The sequence below is a fragment of the Centruroides vittatus genome, unplaced genomic scaffold (genome assembly GCF_030686945.1).
Source record: "Centruroides vittatus isolate TY-2023 unplaced genomic scaffold, ASM3068694v2 contig_788, whole genome shotgun sequence".
NCBI lineage: Eukaryota > Metazoa > Arthropoda > Arachnida > Scorpiones > Buthidae > Centruroides > Centruroides vittatus.
Window position 1 is genome coordinate 270,560 of NW_027122508.1, and position 12,431 is coordinate 282,990.

The following is a 12,431-nucleotide window of genomic DNA, read 5'->3' on the forward strand; positions in this document are numbered from 1 at the left end:
TTTTTACTCATGTTAATTTATCTATATTAAAATTTTTTAAGTTAATTGGCCCTTATAAGCGTTATTCTACAGAAAACCTTGAATATCCTCTTGAGATCCACTACTAAAAAAAATTCTTTTTTTATTGAAGTTTTGCTATATTATTGACCTTTGGATGTCACTTGTTAGTAAATTATCATTTTTTTTCAATTTTTTTGTATTCGGTCATTAAAAAATGGTATGTGTCATATATGACACAATGGATCTCTACCTGTACAAAATGCAGACTGTTCTGTTCATGTAAAAATGGTTTATTTGACTGTTTTTATACAATAATTGACATTTTATATTTACATATGACATGCTTTGAAGCACTTTTTATTTGTCACAAGGCACAGATGGATTTTGCATTTGATACAGTACACTGTATCTCATACACTTTGATATCAGTGCATTTGGTTGCAGTGATTTTTGCCATTTGCAATGATTTCTGGCATGTGTTTTGCTCCACTTTTGCATTGTATTTTTCTGGGATGTAAAGTTGAAGTATTTTTTTATTATTTTCTTTTTCTTCGTCATCTTCACTATTCATTTTTTTAATTTTCTGTACTATCTGAATGTAATAGCCATTTTGACACTTTTACTTTAATTTCAAATATTGAAGTGGGTTATTTTTCTTCTGTTTTATTGCTCTGCTATCTCTTTTGTAGACTATCCAAAAATTGTTTTCATTTCATCAGCAGTAAAGTTCAAAAGTTTTTCCAGGTGAATCAGTGATATTTGATTTGTGCATGTCATCATCAAGCACTGACACCAAAGAGATTTTCAGGAATATAAATCAAGAAATATTCTTCAGACTCACACTCCTTACCCTTTCAGGGTTCTTCCTGAAATGCAGGAGCTGGTAGCAAGGGCTTAAATCTATTTGTATGGTGCCATGGTGGAGTCTGTTACTGCACTGATGTCAAGAAATCTTCCTCTATGTACATAGCTGAAGCATCATTTTCATCATCGTCAAATGTATCATCTAATGACTTACATTCTTCAGGACAATTTGGTTGATAAATGTTCTGACTGGTTTAAATGTTTGGTCACTGTCTTCATTACTGGACCTGCCTTCCAGTCCACACAAATTTTTATCAATATCAAGTGTCCTATCATGTTTCTTCCTTATTTCATCTGTTGACACTAAAAAATTTATAATAAATGTCAATGATTTAGTTTTAATATATGATTTATCATATTAATAATTTATAAATTTTTAACAAACAAAATCCTGCAGACCAGATAAATAACTATACAAAAACAAATCACAGAAATTAATTAATTTATTTATTAATAAAAATAAATAATTATTTTTATTAATAAATTAATTTAATAAAAAATGAAAATAAATAATAGAATACATATTGCTGACTAAATGACAAAATAACTATAAAAGTAAATAACTTGCCAATATGAAAACAGTTCATAGGCTGTAATGTAATTATTGTAACATTAAGAACCAACGTGTCATATACGACACATTCAAAAGTTAGCTCATCTCATGAAATACTGTTATTAATATAGTTTTTAAAAAATACTCTTATATAATCTTTATAAGTCTCCTAAACAAAATCACGTTTAAATTGTAAAATTATAATCAATAGTAATAGAGAAAAATGAATACTTACATGAAACAGTCATACTTGTGATCACTTCCAAAAACATGTGCTCAGACAATCACTCATATTTTCCTTTCTTTCTATCACAGTGGGATGCATGTAGTGTAATAAGCTTCACTAAACTCTACTGATGAAATTAATAACTAATATAATTGTTTAGGAAGCAAAAAACAAGAGCTGCTTCTCATTCTTTGGAAGAAAAATTGTGTGTCATATACGACACACGGCATCCCAAGAGGATATAATAAAAGTAAAAATAATATACATATTATCTTTAAAAGGTTAAATTAATTATTAACACAATAAATATATTAAAATATAATTTTATTCGTAACATTTTGATTAATAAATTTTAGATTTTTGCAAGGAAAAGTTAATTCCGACTTGATTAAAATAACGAATTAAAGTTTGGGTAATAAAATATTTAAAATGCAAAAAACAAAGAAAACGTAAAAAATCATTTTATAGTCGAATGTTGATTATATAATTTGACAGGAAAAAAATAAATTCTTGACAATTTAATTTCTGTTTAAACGAATATATACAACGTGCTTGTGGCAATGTTGGCAATTAAACCAGTTATCGAAGAAGGAAGTGAGATTAACAAAAACGTCTAACACTGAAATTATGTTTTAATTTTTGCAAATTTAGGAAAATAAATCATCTTTATTATATTTTCGAATAAGAATTATTTTCTAATTTTTCGGGTAAAAAAGTTTTTTTTTGTTTTTATTTTTTCAACAAATTTGAAACATTTTAGTTTTTCCTTTATTAATTTCATCGTTTACATCTTTTGGAATTTACAATAATTTTATTTTTAAATATTCATTGCTTTGTATATTATTAAAGGTTTTCTCAAGTTTTCCTTTTTTACGATAAACTTTTTCACTTTTTTGTGACTTTTTTTTGTGATTTAGATGTAATATATATCTTTTGCAAGTGCAGCCGTGAACTCAAGGATGATCCGAACTCCGCCCGCATCTACCATATGTAACATTAAATACTTAGTTTACTCTTTTGGTATCTGAAACACACCCACCTCGTATTTTCTACCATCTAGAGAAACCATTGTAAACAGATTCTAACCAGTTAATTACCCAAAATTTTCTTTAATAATATCAATTTGTAACCAATAATTAATTATTATAAGGACTGAAAATGGTTCATTAAGAACCGAAATTCATTTCCTCCAATAAAACCTATGTCAACAACTGCTCATTGTATGAATGTTACTGAAAAAAGCCAACAGCTTTTAATTCTTTAAAATCCACAACAAAACCTTAACTCTTCTATGCGCAACCTTTGTTACAGTAGAAGAAAACCTTCTATATATAACTTCAATAAATTCTAAAGTTATAAGCTCAGTTATTAATAACGCAAACGACGTCATTCTATAATAACCTCGATTATACATTTTAAATAAGAAAAGCGATGAAGTACGTTAAAAATTTCTATAATTTCTATGCATCACAATAATTTAATTTCTGTTTAAATTACTGTGGGAAATTAAACAAAATATGGTCTATATATTGGTAAATAGCATGTATAGATCCAAATAAGAAAATTTAATATAATAGTAGTAATACTTTCATAGAGAAAATTCGGTCAAAAATAAAAATGATGTTTTCTGATATAAATTAAACGTTCTAAAAATTTATTATTTAAAATATTTTTCCAGCGTTTATTTATAATTCAACGGGTAATATAACTGGTTCTACTGATATATGTTGTATACTTCTATTCGGAGTTTTGTGAACAAATCTAGCCCCGATGCAATTAGAGAACGATTATTAATAAAACATTGATTAAAGTCAAGAATTTGCTTTAATTATCTATCAGTAGACAAATGACAAATTCAATTGATTTTAAATTAGTTTGCATTAACTACAATTGCTAATAAAAACAGGAAAATTAAATTTAAAAAAGTGATAATATGTTAATAATCTTTTGAAGTTCGGACCCGTAAAGCCACTTTTGTATTATTATATTTTCGAATGATTCTGATTAATATAGATTTTAGATATTATCAGAGAACAAATAAGTATGTTATATGTCTAATGCTACATCTTGTTCTGTTTAAACAGTAAACATCAATTAGGGAGTTTCAGTTTTATAGCAGATTTACAGAGCATTTTCAGCCTTAATATTAATTGTTGTAAGATATTTATATCATATTACAATCATTAAATTTCTTGTTGGAATGCTGTAACTTACATATAGGAATATGTAAGTTGTGCACATATATATACGAGAGTCTATTTAGCGAAAAAAGGTACACTCGAAAGTACAAATCTTAATCACGAATGACAATAAAAAACAATTTAAATTAGGGCAGAATAACATTAAAAATTACAGCATCTAATTATTACATTTACTTACTTTTCTCGTAAAGATGATCACTACTCATAAACTCGTAACGTATATATAACTTTGTAGCAACAATTTGCATTCGTTATAAGTATAAAGTGGACATTATAGCTGTCATATAAACAATTTCACTTAACAGGAAAATTATTGTGTGTTCAGATTTATTAAATTTTCTCATTTATATTTTTCTGCGTGGAATAATAATTAGGTCAAACTGTCATTAAATTTGGATGAAAAAATCTGATAATAATCAATATCAAGAAAAGTTTCCTGGTAGATGACAGTCTGTATATTATCTATTAAGTCAATAGTGATAAATAATAAATCGTTTTTTCATTATAAATTTTTTTCATATTATTTCTTTGTATTTAAATATAAAAAAACCAGGTTCAGTTTTCTTTTATAAAATTGTATTTTCACAAAAATTATAATAGAATCCAAAATATCATCAATTGTCAAATTTATTTAAATTTTATTAATTTATTAATTTTTCGTGACAACACTGTGCAGTTTTTAATCCGGTTTTCAGTAAGTATTTCAAAATGCATTTATTATTTATATACTAAAATATTGCATTATAATTTAATATAAAGAAATATGAAGCACATTTCACGGCGTTTTTTTATATTAAAATAGAAATATCACTTTTAATTACTTTTTAAAATTCAAAATATGAGACACTTCTTCCAAAAGTTAATTAGATTTTTTTAAAGCAATTGTCTAAAAATTTTAAATCATTATTTACACATTAAGTACATTGCGACAGTTTTAAATGGACAGCGTAAAAATTACTTTATTGAAAATTTCACTTGAGAAATGTCTGACCTTAAACTAGAATCAGAAATATCGTTATTATTATAACTGTAAGAAATTTTTACTGTAAAATTTACTGTCATTTTCTATAAAGTAATATTCTATAATGTTTAGATTTTGTATTAATTTAAATTCATGACAGGATAGCAATTTAACTTGTTATATCCGATAGAATAAAAACTTATTAAATTCGAAATATCAATTCATCTATCGTGACAGTCACCAAGATAAGCGGATATTCAATTTGGCATGACATGATTGACGTTAAAAGATTGACTACGTGATAATTTTTAACATGCAATGTAAGGAAATAAGAATAAAAATAAATAAAAATGTATTCATATAATTTAGTAGACTGCATTAACACGAATAAATTATTCGAATATTCGACTTTCTTGTACTTCGACTTTCTCCAACCGCTTGTATACAAATTTTCATAAGAATCGCAAAATTTTAAATACATTTTCATCTTACTGACTCTTTCTCAACTTTAAATGCACTCACATAATAGCATAGAGATTATAGAAATTTTTAATGTACTTCATCGCTTTTCTTATTTAAAAAAGATAATCGAGGTTATTATAGTATGGTGTCATTTGAGTTATTAATAATTCAGCTTATAATTTTAGAATTTATTGAAGTTATATGTGGAAAATTTTCTTCTACTGTAACAAAAATTGCGCATAGAAGAGTTAAGGTATTTTTATTATCTCAACTGAATATCTATTACAGGAAATGAAGTAAAAGAATTTTGTTTTTACTTAATTATTCTTTAGTAAAATCTCAATTCAATTATACATAACTAAATTAAGGGTTTAAATTTACTTAAGTGTCAGATTGTAGTGGATTCGTAACCGGTTTGTAGTATATAAGACTATGTTATTGTGCATATAAAAATATCGAATCGTACGACTAACCTTGAGATTTTGTCTTTTATTAAAGCAATATATGTATATATAAATTTTAACTATAATCGGTTTATATAATATTAATTATTCTATTGGGATTAAAATTATAAACAACACTTGATAGATGCGTTAGTTACATGTATAAATATACAAATACCGTAAACATCGGAAGTATCTCACCAATAGAGGTATGTAACGTCTCACCTCTGCACTTCTTATTTTTCTTCAACAATAGAGTCGTTCTAGAAATCTATTCAATTCAAAAATTTCCACCTCTCACAGAAAAATTTTTTATTAAAATAACATGACTTTTGGTTTGCGTTGGACGTTACTATATAGTTAATAAAAAGTCAAATGTATTATATTAATAAACTAAATTGTCAAGAGTTACCTTTCTATTAACGATTTGTTTAAATGAATTCTTATATCATGGTATAACTGATTTATTGTATTTTTTGGAATTAATAAAAATCATAAAACAATATAAGAAAATAATATTAAATACACGCATGGAATACAGAAGAAATGTGCGTACAAAAGCAGCAATATTAAAATTACTAAATAGGCTATTTTATGAAAAAATTAAAACGTAAAACAGCAAAACATCATCTTAACTTCTCATACTTTTGAAATGTCACAAAATCTACCTTAAAAAAATATATAAATTTCAATAATATAAAGAAATTACTTAATACAATGCATTAAAGTAAATTATATATCGTGAAATTACCAAATATTATACGATTTTATCCTTATGCATTTATTTATAGAATATGGCTCTAGGTAATTAGTAAGATATATACCCACTAGTGATTGCAAATTTACCGGATATTACGTTACCGGTAATTCGGTAATTATATACGGAAGTACCGGTTTATCGGTAATTTACCGGTAAAATCGTATTAAAAAATGATTTAAAACGAAACTGAATTACTGACAGAATTATTGAACAATCATTTATTTTTAAGTTTTCTATCAGTTTAGACCAGCGGTTCCCAACCAGTGGTCCGCGAAAGATTTAAAACTTTTATTCATTTTAAATTATTATTTCTACATTGATACAAACTGAATTTAATTTTTACTAAAAATGTTATGTTTTCTATTATAATAGTACTGTTAAAGCATGTTACTCTTGAGTTTAACGATTACTTATGTTAAAAGTTTTGATTAAACTTTATTTTTAGATTGACACAGTTTATTTTTCTTAAATCTTGTTGTCCCTACTAACAACAATGAAATCAAAGTGATCCCTGGTCAAAAAAAGGTTGGGAATCGCTGGTTTACACAAACAATATTTTTATAATAGTAATTATTATGACATAACAGACATTGAAATAATGTTAATTATTAATCATGTTTTTCTTTATTTTGAAAGTAGGCTCTTAAAAAACATAATACATTTAGACTCTCGTCATCTAATCTAGATCTAATTTTCGTACAAATGGCAGCTGCATTAGAGAAAGCTCTCTCGGAATCAATACTAGTTGGACGTACTGTCATTAGAGCATTGAAAACGATTTTAAGATGCGTTCCTTGTACTTTTTGCTCTACAAAATAAATCATTTCTTTCTTAAGTATATTACTCTTACACTTTTAAATTTACTAATATTACTGTTATCAGTGTCTACGCTTGTTTGATGTTTAATGAATAAATCCAAGTTCTCTTTCATTGTTAAATTTGAGTTCTTTATTGTAGATTTTGTTCTCGTGTCGACGTGAGAAGTTGATGGTGTGGTAAGCAATGAACACCTCTCACCAGCATCTGAGTCTGAACTAATTTCAGCGACATCGACAGGTCATGATTCGTTTTCATTTTCTGATAAGTGCTTAAATATCTCTACAGTTCCATTTAAAATTGTATTTTTGTTAACATCATTGAATATTTCGTGTGACATATGTTTGTTTAATTGTTCTGGGTTATGTAGATACATTAAAATATCAGAGTAAATGGTTCGTCTCTCTTTCACATGAAAAATAATTTCTTTCTTTAGTTCGTTACACAGAAAAAAATCCTGCTTTGATAGTTCTTTTATCAGAAATTCTAACGTTAGATCTGCAACGTACAAATTTGTGTTTTCGCAACACAATGATTCGACTGCTACTTTTATAGGTTGTAATGAGTGTATTTTATTAGACAGCAATTCAAGTTCATCTTCAGAAAAGGTTATATCTGAACGAATATCAATTAGCCTTTTTCTGACAGAATTTCGGACCTCTGAAAAACGTTCCAGCATGGTCAACATACTGCTCCAACGTGTTTTTGAGTCTAATAGTAGAGATAATTCTTTTTCTAATTCAACTTTAATATGCTTCTGAAGAATGTCATTTTTGAGTGGTGATTTTCGAAACGTTTTAACTACATTTCGTATTTTCTTAATTAAAAGATTTAAAGTTTCATTTTGAAAAACATCCCTGCGAAACATAGCGTCATCAAGGCTTTCCTGTATTACTTCAAATCTTCCATCATCAGATTCATTGTCTGAGGTTTCGGAATCTTCTTTATCCAGTTTCGAATGTATGGGTTCAGTACTGTTTTCTTTAACATGGCCTTTTTTGTATAGAACTTTCGCTACTGCTAAGTGTAAGCCGTGAGCAAAGCACACTTGGCTGTTTACATTAATTAATCTTGACACTTTTTTCATCACTGCAGCTCTTTCCGTGACAATTAAAATTAGGTTGTTATAATCGACATTGAATTCTTTTAATCTAACATTTAAAATTTTCAACGCATTTTTCAGCACACATAGATCCACGTGCGCGAATCAAACCAAGATTCCAAAATTTGTTACTTGCATGGAGATTGACATTCATATATCGACGGTTGTTAAGTGATGTCCATTCGTCACAAGATATACTGAAAGATTCTCCTCGAACTTTTCGTTCCGATATATCTTTAATAATCTCATCCTGAATTTTTTTTCCAAATTCAGTGATCATTTTTTAATCGAATGAGGAGATTTAGGAAGATTCACATATCCGCTTGCAGAGAAAAGTCGTCTTAGGTCTTTCGATGTGCAAAATTTGGAGAATGGCAGTCCGTCAACTGAAGCCATACGAGATAATACTATAGGCAAAGACTCGTCATTTTCTTTCTTGAAAAACGTAGTTATTTTTTTATTATATTCATTTTGTGCACTTTTTCCGGCTGTCTCCTCAGATTTTCTTTTCAGTAAGTTTATATCATGACGTCGTATGAGGTGATTATGCAGCCCGCTAGTACTTCCTCTGACTGCTTTGATTGTTTTAAAGCACATTTCGCACACTCCAGCATCTCTTTCTGTTGTGCGATTGAAGTAATCCCACGGCAAGTTTTTACTCATTACTACAATAAATGTAAAACATACTGTATTAAGGAAAATGGTATTTTATATTTTTATTTATCTTTTTATCCATAACTATTTTTTTATTTATATTAATGCGTTCTTTTGTTTCTGTTTTAATTAATTTCACAATAAAGATTCCAATAACTGAATTTTACGAAATCTGAATCCAATGTGTGATGTTCATCGCGAAAGGGTACACACAAAGATACATATACAAAAAAAATATATATATCGTTATTTCACGTGATGAACGAGGTTCTTTGAATTGCAACTTCTTGAACTGAAAGTGCAACTTATACAAAATAAAACCGTTATGAAGAAGAATTTGTATCAAAATATTTATGTTTAGAGAACATCGAGTATTAATCAATATGATTGGTTTTTCAACAACGGTTATGACCATCGTTCTGGTAACCATTATCATAAAATGTATTCTTGCATGGAAACACAAAGTTGAAATGTGGATATCAAGTGTTTGCAGTATCAGAAATAAATAAAACATTTTTCGAATGTTTTGGCTAGAAAAATGACATCGATTTGTGAAAATATTTCTAAACACTTAAGTTGTTTTCTAATACAAATTCCGGTTATCTCGTCCAAACAAATATGTGACCGCATGATCGGTACCTCTTTGGTACCCTGTCAGGATGACACTACTGTGTCTTTATCGGATAGACACAGAAACCAAGATGGCCGCCAATCTTGTTACCGCGAGCGGTCGCGCTTGTAGGCTTCCAGATTTGGAATGGATGCAGAAGGGGATTATCGGAAGAAGTACACTCCACAAGTTAACATTAAACAAAATAGTTTATTGATGGATAGTGTTATTTACAGATTCTACATTTCAGAAGCTTAGAGCAAAGATTAGCAAGAGGGGGATAAATCTATCACGACCCTGACCAAGAGAGAGAGCTCACAGTTCGTTCACAAGATGATAAATATCTTAAATGTTCGAAGACGTTCGATGAGACGTAGTCCCTTTTTATCCTCGATTCTGAAGGTGGTAATCTTCATTTCCTCAGCTTCGGGGAATGGATTCTTGGGCGAAAGACGAGCGACAACGGTGGACGGCGGGTCGAACACACACACCGGTTTAGAAGATTAATGACATGATTGTTCTTACCCCCTCCGTTTTATTGGGGGGCTCCTCCTGGTGTTTTTCCATTTCTGGGCTACGAGAATTTTAATGAGTTTGGAACAATAGTCAAGTGTTCGATCGTAGTTCCGAGAGTGACACATTAATTGTGTCATTTTCAACAGGGAAGTAAGTCCATGGAAACAGTTCAACTTTAAATTTAAGTGAATTAAAAATGATTAATAAATCGAACAAAGAAGGTTTCTTCATTGATTCTTGGCCCTCACAAATATAATTATATTTCTGGGCGAATATCTAAACCTCCCTAAAAATTTCTTAAATTTTCAATGAAAAGCCCAAGAGTTATTAGGGTTCAATAAGGAAAACAAAATCGTATCCCCCCACACACACAACATACAAAAACATCCATACATACAGAATAAAACCCTTAATGTTCTTTTGCATTTCACGACACTTAGAGGTCCTTTGAGTCCAAAAATATAAAACACTTGGGTTTATCTTTCACCAATCGCCATACTGCCCTCTGTTATATACAGTATATCTCGGCGGATAAGACGATAGTTGAATCATAGAAAAGGGCCCCGAAAATCCGGGGTCGTCTTATAGAACACACACAAAAAATTAGATTGAAATTTATATAAATTAAAACCATTATAAAAAAACGGACAACCGTAATTATTTACTAATAGGGAGTAAGGTATGTGTACAAAATAGAATAGCCCATACCACGTTTTTGTGAATAGTCAAGGTCATTGCCTGAATGCCGAATCAATGCGAATGCTTGCAACAATCGCAAGGCATGCTGCCAGATGCAAGAAAATAAATTTATTCATTTGAAAAATTACAAATAGGACATAATTCCGTATACGTTATACAGTATTATTATTCAGATGATGATCGCTGATGTAAACTAAATTCATCCTTAGCCTGCCGTTTGCCACTCCTCCTTATTTCGTAAACCGGCCGAGGGCAAAATAGGTGAATCGGGTAATATTGCTTTAAAAATTCACCAAAAATTAAATTATTATTTTATTCATATGAAATAAATCAACTATATTTATCAATATAATTAGTTTTAAATACGACATTTTTCAATAAATTTTATTTCAAAAATTAGAGAAAAAAAAATTATAACTGACATCCAAACTTGAAAATTTGTTACTTTTTGTCAGATTTAACATTGTCTTGTTACTTCATTCTTATTGGCACTGAGCCAGAACGATGTAAAATATTGTTTTCTACAATTCGATATAACACTTATGCATGTATGTGTTTTTGTTGTGAAATTATCGCACATTATATCAAACATTTGTTTGAAATCAAAACTTTATTCTGCTATCAACTAATACAGTAGAGAGTCGGAAATCGGAATCAATTGGAGACTGGGGTTGTTCCGATTAGTCATTTGTTCCGATTACCCATTATGTACGAAAAATATATTAACCTGTCCGATGTTCAAATTTTTCTCCATTGCGTGTCGCTTCGTGTTGAATTTTCGTCGATTTTAAGCCTAACGAAAATTTTTATAATAATAATCGAGGCTATCGTATTGTTAAAAATTATTTCTGCATTTTGTACAAACAAAATAAATATATTAAAAAATATAAAAAACAAAAATTATACTTTAGAAGTAAATTTAGTATCAAAAACGTTCGATTCAGCACGACACAGTCCGACTGAAAATCGTGCCGATTACCGGCGATTCCGATTACCAGTGTTCCGATTAACGACGCTCTCACTATATAATTAACTAATATACTTTATTCACTTCATATTAAATGAGATTATATATTTTTGTAATAAATATATGATTACCAGTAGCAATACATGTAACATTTGCTGATATTTTCAATTAAAATAGAAATTAAAAATTAAAAAAATATATAAAATATTAGAACTGAAGGTCACAACTTAAATATTTATAACACGTTGACGTATTATAACTGAGTAAACTTAATATAAAATTAATAAACTTATTATAGAAACATTATTGCATAAATATGCTAAAAATGAATTAAAAAATTACCAGGAAATGAAAAATTAAGAAAAAAAACATTAATTTATATTTTTTAAGTCAACAAAACACCACCTGGACAAAAATATGTGAAACAGACGATAGACAAGACACGTGCGACTAGAGATCCGGATGGCACAACGCGCTGATTGGTCAGCTGAATGACGTCAACCCACTGAAATAGGAAATGCTGGTCGATTAGTCTAGTCTCTCATATTGTCGTGAGAGGGAACAGCTATTTTTAAATTGATTTTTCATTTGTGATTT